Raw genomic sequence first — 18,384 nt, 5'->3', positions numbered from 1 at the left:
AATTCCTGTTACAAAAACCAGGCTCATGGCACGTGAGGAAAGAAGGCAGAGGAGGGAGGAGGAAAAAAACATATTTATTAAGGCAATTCCATCCCCGTGTGGTAATTCAGCCATGGTGCGCTTGCTCAGCTCCTGCCCAAAGTCCAGTCCTGACGGCACTGCAAAGAATGGTTTGGCTTGAACAACAAAACGCTAGTTTGGGCAGACTCCTGTTGACAGTATCTGTGAAGACGCCAATGCAAAGCACCCCCCTCCAATTCCTGGGTTTCAGTTTCCAGAAAGCTGAATATTTCAGAAGATTGAATTGAATAGTTGGGAGATTTAGGGTGGACAAAGACCATCTGTTCAAGTGAACCAAGTAAGGCACAAGTCATCCAAACTGTCCTAAGGCACTGATTGGCTAGAATCAATCTCTGACTTTGCCAATTGTTTCCCAAATGCTAGTGCATCTTTTGTGAGATAAGCTTCAGGATGTCTGCAAATCGCGCACAAGCACCTATTGGCTAGCAGTTGGGAAGCCACCAACCACCATAGAATTGTAGAGTTGACAGGGACCCTGAGGGTCAACTAGTCCAACCCCCTGCAATGCAGGAATCTCAGCTAAAGCATCCAGGACACACAGCCATCCCATCTCTGCTTGAAAACCTCCAAAGAAGGAGAGTCCACCGCCTCCCAAGGGAGCCCATCCCACTTTCAAACAGCTCTTCTTGTCAGAAAGTTCTTCCTGATGTTTAGTCGCAATCTCCCTTCTTGTAACTTGAAGCCATGGGTTCGAGTCCTGCCCTCCAGAGCAGGAGAAAACAAGCTTGTTCTCTCTTCCATGGGGCAGCCCCTTAGATACTTGAAGAGGGCTCTTCTATCTCCTCTCAGTCTCCTCTTTTCCAGGCTCGGTTTCCAGACCACTCCTCTCCAAATTTCCAGTGTTCTCTGCTGCTATCGAAATGTCCTTGAATTTGGTGTGGGATAGAAAGGACAATGGTGTGTGCTATTTAATGTGCATTCTGAATGCAAGAGGGTTGAAACGAGGCCAAGGCCTGTCAAGGCAAAGGAATGCGCACGGCAAAGAGTTCGCTCTTTATTGTCAAAGATAAGGCAGTCTCTTCCACAACTCCAGATCCCTTTGCACACCAATCTCAGCAGCCAGGCTCACACTCTGTGGAGCAGCTGCATCAACTGGGGACCACCCTCTCCGCCAGCTTATGTACCTTCCTCCGACAGCTGGAGACTGCGCCTGCGTGGAAGGTGTTTCTGCTCTTCGCTTTTCAGTCCCCGCCTGGTTCCGGGAGACGATGTTACAGGAAAGGTTGGGGAAATAGCAGGCTTTTCTCTTGCCCAACCCAACCAGCAGGTTGTTGTTAAATGTTATATGCCAATTTGGACTTTTGGCTTTTGTATGTTTAGGAACTTTTGTTGAAGATTCTATTGTTTATTAGTGTGTATTGTTAATTGTTTTTATTATGTTTTATTTTTATTTTTACTATGTTTTGATTCAGGATAGCTCAGCTGGTTAATGCATTGTGTGAATGATACGCAGCTTGCAGGTTGAATATTCCTGCCTTGCAGGGGGTTGGACTAGATAACCATCAGGATCCCTTCCAACTCTCTATGATTCTATGATTATTTTTATTATGTGTTTTGCAGGGCATTTTTTCAGCCGGAACTCAGGTGAGATCCGCACCCATTGCTTCGCCCAGTCTTGGCCCTGGTCCTGCCAATCGCTAACATGTGGTCCCCCAAAAATTCCCTCCAAAGGGATGCTTCCCTTGGGCAGGAAAAGTCACTCCACGCCTGCCGCAATGCAAGCTGGGATGTCCGCTTTCGATGGCGATGGCGAAGACCTCTTCGATTCCTTACTCCCATCTCCAGCTAAAATTCGAGAACCAATTCCTGTGAAAAACACAAGTCTGGAAAGGACACACCGTCCAGCCAAATATTGGAGAGAGCTTTGCAGTCGAGAGTCGCTGGCTATTTTGCTCTCGCCACCTGCGTTTGAGGAAGAGAGAGGGGTTAGTGACAGAGTGGTGGACTTCCTTGTGTCCTTTGCTAGCCTCAGATTGGCAAGGCTCCCCTCCCCTTCCATAGCATGCCGCTGTCCTGCGTTTTCCACGGGATGCCCCATCCCCACACCCCGAATGAAGAACGAGACAATTCCCAGCTTTGCATCTTCCTGTTAAAGGGGCTTCCTGAGGCTGCTGTTTCCCAGGCCCCTCTAAATCTTGGTGAAGGCTTGGAGGAGACCTTGGGGAGATCATCTCATCCAGTGGGTCCCAAAGTGAGCAGGATCACCCCCTGGGGCAGTGTTTTTATTATTATTATTATTATTATTATTATTATTATTATTATTATTATTTACAGTAAGTTTCACCACCACCACTCCTCTTCTTCCCTGGCTGTACTCTCCACTAATGTCTCATAACAAGTGTAACTGATCTGTAGAAAAGACTTTTCAACATGAAGAAAGAGACAAGGCTCGTGCTTTCGTAAACCAAGAACATCTTTAATAACAATGATTAAAAAAAAAATCGCACATGTTTCATCTGTTGTTAATGATGCTGCAGCAACCTCAAGGTGTCTTGTTGTAGAAATATAGATGCAAACAAGAATGCGAATTTGCCCCTGCATCTTACTGTTTGTTCGCTTGGAGAAGATAGATTTCCGGGGGGGGGGGGCTGAGTATTTTTTTCCTGAAAAGGAGTGGTAGGCCATTATTTCAGAGTGAGTGGTATTCTCAAGCAACCAATGTAAGATTTGGGGCTCTTTTCCGCCAAGTTGCAATCACTACTCAAACTGCCAAGATCAGGACAGTTCTTTTGACAATATATCTTGGCATCATCACAGACATTCAGCGACACTGATATGTCTTCAATGTTAATTCGGGGGGGATTAGTTTTTTTTCTGGGGAGGGGGTCAGGAAGTACGTTAAGGACTGCTTTAAAATATCAGACACCCCCACCTTGCATCAGTGCAAGAGTTTCTGAGCAAATAGCATCGACCTGCAGTATCAGGTGCAAAAGCGCAATTCTCATCTCCCCACCTCGACCCCCAATTGAGAGCATCCCCCCCCCGCCCACGTTTGCTAATGACACATTTTATGCCTAGCTCAGAACCTTTGGGCAGGTGACGGAAAACGACTCTCCCTCTTAATTTAGTGATGGGAAATTGTCACTTAAGAAATGTGCTTTTCGCCCGTCGCAGGTGCCCGGGAGGTCAGTAAGGCTAAAAGGAGCGTTTCTTGAGTACACAGAAACCGCTTGGCTGGCAGAATACTTGGGGGGGGGGTTGCCTTCGCCAAAAGGCTCGCGCAAGGGTTGGGGTGAGCGCGGGAGGGGAGGCAGAGGACGGAGGGAGAGACAGGGACATTTGGGTGCCAGTGGCAGAAAAATCTCGCGGGTCTCCAACCCTCACTTCTAGTCATCTGGAGCAACAAGGAAGAATTCTGGGAACTGTAGTTAAGGTTGACAAGAAACCCTTATTTCCCGCCCCATAAACCACAGTTCCCAGAGGTCCCATGAAGAGGCAAAGATTGCTAAACTGTTCTGGAAATTGTAGCTTTGGGAACATAAGGGTCCCTTAGCAACACTCAGCATCCTTAACAAACCCCAGGGGGCTGGACTAGGTGTCCTTTTGGCTCCCTTCCAACTCAACAGCTCTATGATTCTTTGATTCTACATCTCCCATCGTTTGGGGGGGGGATGGTGGGGAAGACACTACTGTCCAAAGTGGTATCATTGCACTCTAAATGCGATTGTGGATTCCAAGCCCCCTCACCTATTAGCAGGGAAGGCTCAGAGGACACGCAGCAACCCAGGAAGGAGAACTAGTCTCTCTCTTAAGCACCAGCAGGAAACAACGGACTCAGAACAGCGCCACCTAGTGACAAAACAAGAGAATGATATTATCCACATGCCCTACATTGAATTATATACCCCCAGCATTTACTTAATTTACTTCAGAAGTAATAAATTAACAACGCGTTTATTAACAGTGGACAGAACAGTAGTAGCCAGAACTCAGAAAACCTTGCAATTAATTAATATCGATCACTGGTATAATATCATCTGGCAAACAGCCATACTGAGAAAGCTGTCACAAAATTGGAGGTGGCAAAGGGCGAGAAGCAGCAAGGCACTTTTTGCACTGCATGGTGTGGTTTTATTAAATGCACAAATGGAGCAAGACAAGGATGAGAAATACGTACAACATATATTGCAATAGATAAGAAGACACTGCTCATTAGCTCAAGCCGATTACTCTGTTTTATACATCAATTTATTGAAGAACTCCTTATCCTGGCTTACTGTTATCTTATTATTATGTACTGTAAAATAATATGCTTAATAATAATAATAGTAATAATAATGTTCCCCAACCACTCTGGGCGGCTTCAATCACATATAGAAACATAATAAAAACATAGTCTTTTACACCCTTGGCAACCCATTTTCTGTTAGTCATGTCATGTTTTATTATTTATCTGTGTACAATATCGTAACCAGAATATTGCTACGAAAGTTGGGTGCCTGCCCCTCTCTCTGCAGAGCGATGGCAAGAGCCCAAGGGGGTTCCAGACACTCACCCCGGGTCCGTCTTCCTTTGCAGAATTGAGACACGGCAGAGACTGTTGTAGCTTTACGAAATGGTTTATTTGCCTATTTGCACCTTCAGTCTACATGGAGGGAGTCCAGATCCTGATTATTTGGGATGTGGAGGGAGAAATACAAGCTGCAGCGGAGTTCCTGGACTAGCCTACGCAAAAGGACCTGGCCAAGCAAGGGCCACTTAGGAACTAATAGAGGGCCATTGAGGACAACTGTCCTCCCTCCTTGCCCTGAGACTGTTTGGAAGGCTGCAGGGTAACTGGGTGTGAAGTGGCAGGAAAAGAGAGGGGTTTTAAGCAAGGTGTGCTGGGAAGAAGAAAGGGAGAGAAGGATGGGATCCATCTTGGGCAGGCTGGCTGAAGGCTGGCTGGGAGAGATGCCTTGGAGTCCAGGGCTGCAAAAGCCCCTCTTGAAATGACCATGCTGTAAGATCGGGACTCCCTCCAGGCAGACTGAAGGTGTAAATGGGGGACTAAACCATATTTCTTAAAGCTATGATGGTTTCTGCTGTGTCTCAATTCCCCAAAGGACCACAGACCCTGGGTGGGTGCCTGGAACCCCCTGGAGTCTTGCAGAGAGAGGCGGCGGCTCCTGACTTTTGCATCTGTCTTATTTCTATTACATCACTACTTGTTCATGTTCAAGGTGAGTTGGAAGGGACCCTGATGGTCATCTAGTCCAACCCCCTGCTTCAAAAGAAACAGAACTATATTCAGAGAATTCCCTCCTCTCTGCTCCTGGCAGACTCACAGACACAGGCTCTCTTCTCCCGAGACAGGGCCTGATCCGGCTTTACTTCTGTTTGCCGGTGGATCTTCCTCCTTGCTCCTCCCCCTCCCTCGCTTGACCCCGTCCCGAAGGCGGCCGCCTTGCTCCAGACATCATTTGCATTTCTCCAGCAGGTGGACACCCCATCTGCTCCCAGGCGCTGATGTCAATTAGCTCTCTCCCGCCTCCCCCCCTCAGACATGCATCCAAAGGACACAGGACCCGGGCGGCAAGGATTCAGGGCGTGTGGGCCCTGCGCATCTCCCCTGACACACAGCCCATTTATGCCAAGGAGGAAGAGAGATGTCTGCTGTCTCGACATGCCTCTGCCCCCAAGGGGCTCTTCGTCGCCTGGGGGAGTGGGGCAGGCAGACGCAATAACCGTAGCCAAGGGGGGAGATCCTGCAGGAGACAGACAGCAAGGGCTGGGGCTCAATTAGTGGCTTCCAAACTTTTTCAGCCCACTGCCCCCTTGGCTCCATAAGCACATACCCAGTGCCCCCTTCCCTCTTAAAACAGGCCCCCCAAGTGCCCCCATTTTCCAGGGACAGTCCAGGATTTACAGAAGCCATCCCAGTTTCTGATTTGATCCCAGAATGTCCCACTTTTCCTTAGGACGTCCCTATTTTCGTCAGAGAAATGTTGGAGGGTCTGGCGCTATGCGACTCCCGAGTCAAGGAGATAAGTAACTACACAACCTTTAGACGACATCGGAAGGCAGCCCTCCCTGCATAGGGAAGTTTAGAAAGATGCTTTATAATGTTTTTATATTTGCTGGAAGCCACACAGAGTGGCTGGGATGACCCAGTCAGATAGGCAGGGTATAAAAAGAACACTGATGTTGTGGTTGTTGTGTTATGGAAAAGGACCTCCCTATTTTAGGGTTGACATTTTTCAAAAAGAGTTATTTGCCAAAATCTACACTTCCGACACGGGTTGCCACACATCGGGAATCTCCTGGACATTTCAGCAATTTCTGCCTGGACTCTGTTTCTGGCAGCCGAATCCTGGCTATGTTCAGGAAATTCCGGGCGAAGGGCAAACCTACGGCCTATTTTCAACAGATAAATGTTGGAATGGAGGGTATGTAAAAAGTATTTATTCGGGGGGGGGGGGTGGCTGTCCCATGGAAGAGAGAGCAAGCTTGTTTTCTTCTGCTCTGGAGGGTAGGACTCGAACCCATGGCTTCTAGTTAAAAGAAAGGAGACTCTGACTAAACACCAGGAAGAACTTTCTGATAATAAGAGCTGTTTGACAGTGGAACAGGTGGTGGGCTCTCCTTCCTTGAAAGTTTTCGAAGCAGAGGTTGGACGGCCATCTCTTATGGATGCTTTAGCTGAGATTCCTGCATTGCAGGGGGTTAGTCCAGGGACTCAGCTATGCAGTTGCAAATAAATTTTAAGTGTGTTATAAAGTGAAATATACAAATGTGACACTAGATGGCAACAGTGAGCTATGGCAAATTCAATATATTTTTCAATTTTATTTTTTTAAAAAAGCATTTTCACAGTGTTTTTTAAATATGTGTGTAGATTCCACCTAGATGGCTCCCAGGCTCCTCCCAACTCTACAATTCTATGATTCTAAACCTTTCCCCAGACTGCTTCTCCTTCTGGGCACTCTTCCAAGGGCTGCAGGCTGGTAGTGGGCGGGGCCAGAACAAAAGAGGGCGGAGCTGCAGGCTGGTAGTGGGCGGGGCCAGAACAAAAGTGGGCGGAGCAACGGCTGCAGGTTTCAGAGACTCACCAGGATTATAGGAAGGGAACCTTAATGAACAGCTCCACTTCCCTGAGTTGCACCAAGACATTATAAGACAGATTCCTGTGTTTTTAAATGCTTTTCTAAGAGATGCATGTCAGAGAGGGATGGCGAGTGTCTCTGGATCTCTAGGGGAGTCGTGAAGAGGCAATGGGGCAATGGGATGGGGGCACCAGAAGTGTAAATGATTTTCAGACTTTGAGAAGCTGGGCTCACTGGATCAAGTCTGGGTGAATTAATCATAGAGTTGTAGGGACCCCAGGGGTCATCTAGCCCAACCCCCTGCAATGTAGGAATCTTTGGCCCAACATGGAGCTCAAACCCACAACCCTGAGATCAAGAGTGTCATGCTCTACCACCTGAGCTAGCCAGTTAAAACAGTTTCAACTGGATTCTGAGCAAATGCGCAATGATTTTTTCTCTTCAAAATTCATTGCGTGATTAACTTCCTTAGTGGTTCGTGCAAGCAGCTGTCCTGAATTTTGTTTTTTATAGGGTAGCAGGCACTAGGGGTGAGCTTATGGAACTGAGGGGGCAGGGACCCCCCCCCCAAAAAAAATCAGGGAACGACAGGGGCCGGCTGTATTTGAAGTTGTACATTGGAAGAATCAACACACCACACCACGCAGCACATTTCTGAACTGTGGAACTCCCTGCAGGGATGGCACCAACTTGGATGGCTTTAAAAGAGGACTGGATAAATTCATGGAGGAGGAAAAGGCTGTCAGTGGCTTTCTGGAATAGGGGTTTCTGGAAACTGCAGTGGGGAGAGAGTTGCTCTTGTGTTTGATTCCCTTTGGGGCATTTGGTCGGCCGCTGTGAGACCAGGATGCTGGATTTGACGGGTCCTGGGTCTGATCCAGTAGCAAGCCTCTTCTTAGGTTCCCATGGAACCCCCAGGTCCAGAGGCAGTCTATCTGGAGCCCTGGGTTCATGGCCACTATGGAACAGGATGAGTCCTAGGCCTGATCCTTATGCTCTCATGTTCTTCTTGCACACCGGTTAGAAATGGCAGTTTACATTACTAAAATAAACGAATATTGCTGCTGATGGCAATCCAGCATTTTTTCTTTTTCCGATACGGGTCAAACCTGCATCCCTTTCCCCCCAAAGCACGCACACAACTATTAAGTTAACTTTATTCGTTTTACAGCCCTGGAGAGGACAGTTTGAATAATTCATGCCTGGCGGGGGCAAGGGGAGGGGAGGGTGGAGTTACCTCTGACCTTGAACGCTGGGGCCCTTTTTATCGTGCCCCATCTCCCCCCGCCCCACAGTCCGCGTGCCCATTCACAACAGCTGGGGTGTCTAGCCGTGAGTTGACAGTTCAATGCAGTCTTTGTCTAACCCGGCCATTAACCGAGGCGAGTTCTTAAAATGCAGAGAAGTTGCAATATAATATTTATGGACTCTACGCCAGCTCCTCTGCTCCACCCCCCCAGCACATGCACACATGCTCAGTGCGCGTCTGGGCTTCGGCAAGCGCTACCTCCTGGCCTGAAAATTTAGAAGCAGGAGAAGTAAAAGCAAACGAGGACGGCCATCCCAAGGCTGCAAAAGCCTTGTTATTACTGCAGAAAATCTCCAAAATAGCAAAACAGGTAATAGAAGCAAGTACAGAACTAGCATGCCCTCCAACATTTCTCCAGTGAAAATAGGGACGAACCCTACTAAATATCTCCCAGGACAACCATGTGCATGCACTGTTTAGGGAAGTTCTTAATTTTGAAGTTTTATTCTTTTTTTCGTGTTCTGTTGGGAGCCGCCCAGAGTAGCTTGGGAAAACCACCCAGATGAGCGGGGTATAAATATAATAATAATAATAATAATAATAATAATAATAATAATAATAATAATAATATAACAACAACAACAACAACAACAACAACAACAACAACAACAACAACAACAACAACAACAACAACAACATGACAAGGAACTCATAACTCACTTACTCTCACCAGCTACAAGTATGGTAACTGGACACTGGAAATGTACGGGAAACTGCCCTGCTAGAGAAGTTAGCCAACAAACTTAAACTAGCACAGGGACAAGCAAAGGCGGTGTAGCTCTCCTTTTTCATATATACGGCACAACAGGACAAAACAGCTCACAACTCAGTATGGCTAACCTGACCCTCCCACCCACAGGCAAACAAGCCACACAGCAACTAACTGAACACAACCCACCAAGCTCTGGAGCTTCCAATCTCTCGCAAGGCCAATGAAGACAAATAAATATAGAAATATGTGATGCAGACACAAATCCCCACCCTAACTCTATGCAGTAGAATGAAAGAACAATACTCCCATTCCCCCCTTTCCCCCTTTCTTCCCCTCCAACTGTACGATGTCCATTACATTATTATCTCAACTATAGGGCCAGGGCCTTTTCAATACTGGCCCCGACTTGGTGGAACGCTCTGTCACAAGAGACCAGGGCCCTGCGGGACTTGACATCTTTCCACAGGGCCTGCAGGACGGAGCTGTTCCACCTGGCCTTTGGTTTGGACTCTGTCTGACCTTATGATTCCCTCCCCTTAGGGTTTTGATCTATGGGCTACTTTTAAAAATGAGGCTGCATTTTAAATGATATTTTAACCTGTATTTTAAATTGGTTCCCCCCCATTATGTTTTTACTGTAATTTTACTGGTGTTAGCCACCCTGAGCCCGGCTCTAGCTAGGGAGGGTGGGGTATAAATAAAATTTCTTCTTCTTCTTCTTCTTCTTCTTCTTCTTCTTCTTCTTCTTCTTCTCATTAACAAACTGTAGAAAACTGTGAAAAAGACTATGGAGAGCTCAGCTGGTTAGAGACTGGTGCTGATAACGCCAAGGTTGCAGCTCTGATTCCCGTCTGGGACAGCTGCCTATTCCTGCATTGCAGGGGGTTGGACTAGATGACCCTCGGGGTCCCTGCCAACTCCACAATTCCAGGCTACTATGAATCAAAAGTGGAGATGCTATATCTATATTTCCTTGTTTATTTTGTAACACAAGAAAATCTTCAATGAAAACTATTTTTTTAAAAGGGGGGGGGGACACACAAAAGGGCCAGGAAGACTATTGAGTGGATGGAGTGACTCGCCTGTGAGGAAAGGTTGCAGCGTTTGGGAACTTTTGGTTTAGAGAAAAGGTGAGAAGGAGGGGATGCTGTGGCAGAAGTTCCTCAAACGCTGAGTGGCCGGGAGAAAGTGGGAAAGAAACGTTTTTCTCCCTCTCTTGTCGTGCTAGAACTCATGGGCATCCTGTGCCCACGAAAAGGACTTATTGGAAAAGGACTTATTCAGGCAGCCCATGCAGGAGGCCAGGGTGGTCCCAACCTGGACGGATTTAAAAGAGTGTCGGACACAGAGGAGAAGGCTATTGGCCGGGATGGAGGCAGAGGTGCTTCTGAATAGAAGAGGCCGGAAACTGCGGTTTCCCCCTGAGGCATCTGGCTGGTGAGAACAGGCGGATGGACTAAACAGGCAACTGGCCTGATTCAGCAGGCAATTCTGAGGTTCCTGTTTTGTAGAATCATAGCATTGTGGAGTTGGAAGGGACCCCAAGGGCCATCTAGACCAACCCCCTGCAATGCAGGAATCTCAGCTAAAGCACCCAGGACAGATGGCCTGTTTAGACCTCTGCTTAAAAACCTCCAAGGAAGGAGAGTCCACGACCTTCCAAGGGAGACTGCTCCACTGCTGGACAGTTCCCACTGCTGGAAGTTCTTCCTGGTGTGTAGTCGGAATCTCCTTTCTTGTAACTGGAAGCCACAGGTTCGAGTCCTACCCTCCAGAGCAGGAGAAAACAAGCTTGCTCCCTCTTCCATGGGACAGCCCTTGAGATATTGGAAGATGGCTCTCCTATCTCCTCTCCATCTCCAACCCACTGGAGAGAGAAAGAAACTCAGAAGGGTTCACTGCTGGGGAACACGGACAGAAAAGTGGGTGGGAGGGGAGAGAGCGGGGCAGCGCAAGTGGAGGAGGATGCAGCTAGCCGACTGAGCTATGCCCTGAAGTGCTGCACATGCTGCAACATGCAGCTGCAGTGGCAACTGGATTGTGCTTTAATGTCCTCCTCAGCCTACATAACTTAACTGCAATCAAAAAGCCTTCTTTTTTTGTGAGCAGTTTTTTTGTCGTATAATTTTTTATTTCCCCCCCAAAAGTTTTCACAATAACCTTCAAATCAAACAATTACATTATTTCGCAAGCTGACTTCCCACTCTCACTTCCACAAACCTTTTCTACTGCATTATATCTTTATCTATTACAAAAAAAATCCTGTTACAATTATTTTGTCATTTTCCTTCCACTGCCTGTATCTTGAATCTTGCCCGCTGTAATATTTTTTGTAAACAGCTTTGAGGTTATATACAATCACCAAGCGGTATATAAATTTTACAGTTGTAAAAAAACCCCTCAAAACTGTTTACAAAAAAAGATAAAGCAATAAAAGAAAAACTAGCAACCATCTAAAACTTTAGAAAAGTTTGAATAACGACATACTAAAGACAGATTAGAACCCGCACCAACTTTCTGAACCTCTGGACGGGCTTATCTAAACAAGAATGCTGTGGCTCTTGATGTCCATGAGCAATAATAATAATAATTTATTTATACCCCGTCCATCTGGCTGGGCTTCCCCAGCCATTCTGGGTGGCTTCCACCAAAATATTAAAATGCAATAATGCACCAAACATTAAAAGCTTCCCTAAAGAGGGCTGCCTTCAGGTGTCTTCTGAAAGTCTGGTAGTAGTTGTTCTCTTGGACATCTGGTGGGATCTGCGCGGCCTCCCCGGGCAGAAGCCTCCCTGCTTCTGCGCTCGATCCAGGCATCTGATCAGCCGTGGTGAGATCAGGACGCTGGACCAGGGAGGCCGGTGCCAGACGCGCAGTCTTCGGCGCAGGAGGGGATTTCCATGCGGAGACACAATGATCTCATTCTCTGGGGGCCTCGAGGTGGGTCTTGCCCCTTTCCCAGCCAGACACAATAGCCGCCTCCTCCACCCACCACGGCCCTGGCCATCTCCCCACATTGTCCTCCGGCTTTCCCACACACGCTCCCTCTCCCGCACGCTCAAATCCTTTGCGCCCTTGGGGAGGGATAATGGGTACATTAATGCTTTCCACGGCGGAGACGTTTTTGTCCTGGAGAAAAAAGGAACTTTGTGCATGGATTTGTTAGGCGAGGGAGCAGTTGGGGGGGGGGGAGAGAAGCCCATTCCTCTTTTCCATCCATAACCCAGAGAGAGAGAGAGAACTCTGGATTTAGCCCCAAATAGCTATAAATATTCAAGGCGGACAGAGAGAAGAAGAGAGATCTCAGCTCTCAGGACAATTGTCCCTTTTGGAAATTGGCATCGCTCAGCCCAAACAACTTCGTGCATGCTTAATGACTGGGGTTATTATTATTATTAATAATAATAATAGCCAAACACAGAACTGTAGAGTTGAAAGAGACCCCAAGAGTCATCTAATCCAGCTCTCTGGATATAAATGTTTATTACATTTATAAACCTCCTTTCATCCTAAGATCTCAGGGCAGTCCACAGAATAAAATACAGGATAAAAACATGAAAAATAAATAAAACAAAAACATGAAAATAAGTAAAAAACAAACAAGCACACACACACATAGAAAACAATCCCCTCCTTCCCACAGACGCACTTAAAAGGCTGTAGAATATTAATCGGGAATGCAGGGACCTGAGCTAAATAAACCCTGAAAACCTCCAATGAAGGAGAGTCTACCCTCTTCTGAGATCAAAGAATCATAGAACGGTAGAGGTGGAAGGGGACACCCAAGGTCATCCAGTCCAACCCCCTGCAATGCAGGAATCACATCCAAATAATCTCTGACAGGTGGTCACCTTTGCTTCAAAATTCCAAGGAAGGAGAGTCTGTCACCTCCGAAGGGAGTTCTTCCTGATGTTTAGTCAGAATCTCCTTTCTTGCAACTTGAAGCTATGGGTTCGAGTCCTCCCCTCCAGAGCAGGAGGAAACCAGCTTGCTCCATTTTCCCTGTGACAGCCCTTGAGATATTGGAAGATGGCTTTCATATCTTCTCTTTCCAGGCTAAACATACCAGCTCCTTCAACCATTCCTCATCAGGCTTGGTTTCCAGACTCCTGATCACCTTGGTCTCCTCCTCTGCACCCCTTCCTGCTTGTCAACATCCTTCTTAAATTGTGGTGCCCAGAACTGGACGCAGGACTCCATACGTGGTCTGAGCAAGGCAGAATAGAGGGGGAATCCTCCCCCTACAGAGCCATCATGTCTGCTTAGAAGCCTCTCCAGGGACCCCCAAATAATTTCACCGGAGTTTCATGCCAAAATCATACTGACCTCCCTAATTCAGAGTTAGACCATTAGTCCACCTAGCTGGCCCTCAGCCCTGAATGCGAAACCAGGTGTGCTGGAAGGCTGATGCCAAAAGGAAGCTCAGGACTGGCTGTGCTCCACTGAGCTCAGGGCTGCCTGCGCTGACTGGCAGCAGCTGCCCAAGGCTTCAAGCAGGGGACTCTCCCAGTCCTCGGCTGGAAATGCCCTCAGGGACTGGACCTGCATGTGAAACAAGAGCTCTGCCATGAAGCTGCGGCTCTCTTTCCCAGGACATTTGGTGGTAGACTGCCCCTGAACACGGAAGCTCTACTTAACTTTCAGCAATGGATGCCTCCACTCATCCTCTGAGAAGCAATCCCTGTTGATGGCATCAAACAAATCCTGGAAATGTAAACATAATGAGGGAACATAGTCGCCCAGAGTGGCTGGGGCAACCCAGTCAGATGGGTGGGATATAAATAAAATAACAACAACAACATGAACAATTGTACCCTGCCCATCTGGGTTGCCCCAGATCTCATAATATGAAAAAAATCATAATCAGATGAAATCGTGAGCAGGTTTTGAAATATGAGCAGCAGCAGAAGATTGATAATATAGGAAATAGAAGATGTCCTGGATGTTTTAGCTGAGGTTCCTGCATTCTGGGGGGTTGGACTAGATGACCCTCAGGGTCCCTTCTGACTCTACGATTCTATGATTCTGTGTCTTAGGTGAAGTGTTTATTAGAATGCAATGTGTGAATGGGATGGGAAAGGCGGGAAGTCAAAGTTTAAAGAGAAATGTGGAACAAATTTGGAATCTGGAGTATATATGTAAAGATTTCAAAGTTTAATTTAAAAAATGGACTCAAGAAGTAATCCTTTTCCTTTGGAAAGCCCAGCTCAGGCTTCCCAGTGCATCTGACAGTGAATAAGCAAAAGCGTAGAACTCAGAGCGGAAAATTGGGCAGGAGCCCTGCTAGCGAGGGGAGGCTGAGCGGTCAGAAGGGAGGAAGCATCTTCAGGGATGCCAAGTGAGAAAGAGGGAATTTGAGGAAGGCAAGAGAAGCCTTTTGATATTTTGGGCTGGAGCTGCAGAAACAGCAGTCCTAAGAGGACCAGGCTTCAGGGGCTGGGGGAGAGAGAAGGGGGAGGCAAAGCGATGGGGACTTGGAAGATGAGGACCACAAAACTGCACTGGGAGCACAAATTGTGTTAGTGAGCCATTGCTGCACCAGGTCCATATCTACATCTCAGCCATCAGGAAGATGCCCCTTTCCTCATCTGTTTGCGGGGAGATTAGATGGAGGGGGCTGCCTATTCCATGCCTATTCATTGGCTTGCGGGGCAATCAGGCAGCATTGAGTCAACGCAAGATTTCTGGAGAAAGCAGATGGGTAAATTCTTCTCCCTCTCTCACAGCAACATTTGAACCCACTGATATTTTCATTTCATTTTCATTTCACTTTTACCTGTTCTGCCTTTCTATATTACTATATGCAAGGTGGTTTACAGCAACAAAGTACACGCACCTTATAATGACCCCTGACCGTTACGTCGTCGTGGCCGACTCTGGGGTTGCGGCGCTCATCTCGCTTTACTGGCCGAGGGAGCCGGCGTACAGCTTCCGGGTCATGTGGCCAGTAGGACTAAGCCACTTCTGGTAAACCAGAGCAGCGCATGGAAACGCCGTTTACCTTCCCGCCGGAGCAGTACCTATTTATCTACTTGCACTTTGAGGTGCTTTTGAACTGCTAGGTTGGCAGGAGCAGGGACTGAGCAACGGGAGCTCACCCCATTGCAGGGATTCAAACCGCCGACCTTCTGATCGGCAAGTCCTAGGCTCTGTGGTTTAACCCACAGCGCCACCCGCGTCCCTGCGCCTTATAATAATCTGATCCAATTCTGAAAGAAGAAGAAGAAGAGTTTGGATTTGATATCCCTCTTTATCACTACCCTAAGGAGTCTCAAAGCGGCTCACATTCTCCTTTCCCTTCCTCCCCCACAAGAAACACTCTGTGAGGTGAGTGGGGCTGAGAGACTTCAGAGAAGTGTGACTGGCCCAAGGTCACCCAGCAGCTGCATGTGGAGGAGCAGGGAAGCGAACCCGGTTCCCCAGATTACGAGTCCACCGCTCTTAACCACTACACCACACTGGCTCTTATTACACTGAAAGTTATAATAAGACAACTTTAAAATGGAACCACTTATATAAAATAACATAATATTAAATAATCTATTAAAATATAATAGCACACACTAAAATTAACTCTCAAAACATCAGAAAATAAAAAATTAAACAGAAATTCACTCTTAACAATTACAATAAATAACTACTAAACTATGATCAATAAAAATCAAGCCACAGAAAATACCACAATGTGTACAAAACCATGTAAAAGGATCAAACTGAGAAACAAAGACACAACTTTTAAATTTGTTTTTATATCCAAAGAAGCTGATTGCTGGAGGATTCATGACAGATGAAAGAAAGGACTTTCCCACACAGCGCAGAGCTGAACTGTGGGACTCCTTGCCACAAGATGTAGGGCCACTAACCTGGATGGCTTTAAAAGAGGATCAGGCGGATTTGGGGAGGAGGCCACAGATGGCTACTGGCCCCGCAGGCCATGCTCTCCCTCTGCTGATGGGGGTGGCAAATGCCTCAGAATTCCAGTTTTGGGGGGATTCACCCTTGGCTTTGCCACCTGCTTCCTAGGTAAATATCTGGGCTCCCCAACATTTCTCTGGGAAAGCTTGCATTCCAGTATTGAATCAGAGCCAGTGTGCAGAAAAGCCCATTGCCGCTTGCTGCAATTCAGGGCTAAATTGTGGGTTTTCCTGGGGAAAGAGGCAGAAGAAAAAGGAAACTTTGCGAGAATATTATATGCCCCAAAATGATGGGAAGATGCAGAACCCACGACAGAGGCGTGGCAGTTGAAAACGATGGAGTACGTTGAACTAGCAAGTTTAACCAGTAAAACTAGAGAACAAGATGAGAGAGCCTTCAAGGAGGATTGGAAAAGGTTTATAGAATTTTTTTTTAAAAAAAACTATTGAAAAATTTATAAATAAAAGTTAATTTTTTAAAAGGGAAACATTGCTTGGAGACAGACCTGTCCCTAAAAAGGCAGCAAAAAAGGAAGGGTGGAAGAGCCCTTTGTTGCTGCGTTGGGCCAGTGGGAGAACAGGATCCCTTCTTTGATGGAGGTCAAATAGTTTACGGCATGATCAGCTGCCCTGCAGTGTTGGCAGAAAGGCTGCCTTTTGCAACACAGTTCCAGGGCCAATAAAGAGAGTCTGTTTAAATGACGGGAGTCTGTAAAACCAGCGGGGGAGTCCATTTGGCTGGAAACCAAATGGAAGGACATCAGCAGAGCCGGCTGGACCAGACGGACGGGGACCCATCTAGTCACAGAGTCATAGAATTGCAGCATTGGAAGGGCACCTCAAGTGTCATCTAGTCCAGCCCTCTGCAATGCAGGAATCTCAGGAGAAGAATCCCTGGTAGGTGGCCACCCAGCCTCTGATAATAATAATAATAATAATAATAATAATAATAATAATAATAATAATAATACTAATAATTTATTTGTACCCCGCCCATCTGGCTGGGTTTCCCCAGACACTCTGGGCAGCTTCCAACAAAGATTAAAAATACATTAAAATGTCACACCTTAAAAACCTCCCTGAACAGGGCTGCCTTCAGATGTCTTCTAAATGTCAGGTAGTTGTTTATCTCTTTGACATCTGATGGAAGGGTGTTCCACAGGGCAGGTGCCACCACCGAGAAGGCCCTCAGTCTGCTTCCCTGTAACCTCACTTCTCTCAGGGAGGGAACTGCCAGAAGGCCCTCAGAGCTGGACCTCCGTGTCTGGGATGAACGAAGGGGGTGGAGACTCTCCTTCAGGTATTCTGGGCTAAGGCTGTTTAGGGTTTTCAAGGTCAGCAACAACACTTTGAATTGTGCTCAGAAACGTACTGGGAGCCAATGATTAAGCCTCCGGTTCCTACATTGCAGGGGGTTGGACTAGATGACACTTAGGGTCCCTTCCAGTTCTACAAATGCCCTATTATCCTCCAAGCATTTAACCCTTGCTGGATCCAGGACACCAGTAATGAGAAGGGACGTGGGCATCATGCAGACTAAGCTTGCAGCAACACACACCTCCCTCAAGCTTTCCCCAGAGGACTCCGTTTCCAGACCCGTTTTCATCTTGGTCGCCATCCTGCCCACATGTTCAACATGATGCCCTTACTGTGCCCCAGTGGGAACCCCGAAAACTGGATCCGAGCACAGCAGCTGCCCCCACCTGTGTTTCCCGACAACAGATCTTCAGAAGCATTACTTTCTCGGAAAGTAACCCCACTAGGATTTATGGATTTGGGGATTTCACTAGGATTGCAACCGCCTTTCCTATAAGCAAGACTCATAGAATCATAGAGTTGTCGAGTTGGAAGAGATTCCCAGGGGTCATCTAGTCCAACCCCCTGCAATGCAGGAATCTCAGCTGAAGCATCCATGGCAGATGGACACCCAACCTCTGCTTAGAAACCTCCAAGGAAGGAGAGTCACAAGCTCCTGTGGGAGAGTGTTCCACTGTCGAACGGCTCTCACTGTCAGAAAGTTCTTCCTGGTGTTTCCAAGATCTCCTTTCTTGTAACTTGAAGCCATGGGTTCGAGTCCTCCCCTCCAGAGCAGGAGAAAACAAGCTGGCTCCCTATTCCATGTGACAGCCCTTGAGATATTTGGAGATGGCTCTCCTATCTCCTCTCACTCTTTTCCAGGCTAAACATCCCCAGCTCCTTCAACCGTCCCTCATCAGGCTTGGTTTCCTGCTTCCTCCAGCATCTTCCCAAGAGGGTTTTGCACATTTAATAGCTGCACATAGAAATTCAACAGGTGCAGCGCCTGTTATTGCAGCGCCATGATAAAATGCACCTGTTGATTTT

General features: G+C 47.2%; 1 long non-coding RNA gene across 5 annotated transcripts in view; it reads right to left on the bottom strand.

The window, feature by feature from the left end:
* Nucleotides 1-54: 54 nt before the first annotated feature.
* Nucleotides 55-18,384, bottom strand: part of LOC309361013 — a 51,282-nt gene continuing 32,952 nt past the window's right edge. For 4 of the 5 annotated variants that reach the window (XR_014164289.1, XR_014164290.1, XR_014164291.1 and 1 more), the window contains 2 exons: nt 3,769-3,870; nt 55-1,983 (listed from right to left, as the gene is read on the bottom strand). This is a non-coding gene — a long non-coding RNA (uncharacterized lncRNA). Of the gene's footprint in view, nt 1,984-3,768; nt 3,871-13,015; nt 13,097-18,384 lie in introns of those variants that run through there. The other variant, XR_014164293.1, reaches the window with a different exon arrangement.

Source organism: Podarcis melisellensis, assembly GCF_964234715.1.
Source record: "Podarcis melisellensis genome assembly, chromosome: 18".
Classification (NCBI taxonomy): Eukaryota; Metazoa; Chordata; class Lepidosauria; order Squamata; family Lacertidae; genus Podarcis; species Podarcis melisellensis.
Note: the sequence above shows the minus strand (reverse complement) of the source record. Positions and strands in the feature narration are given on the sequence as shown.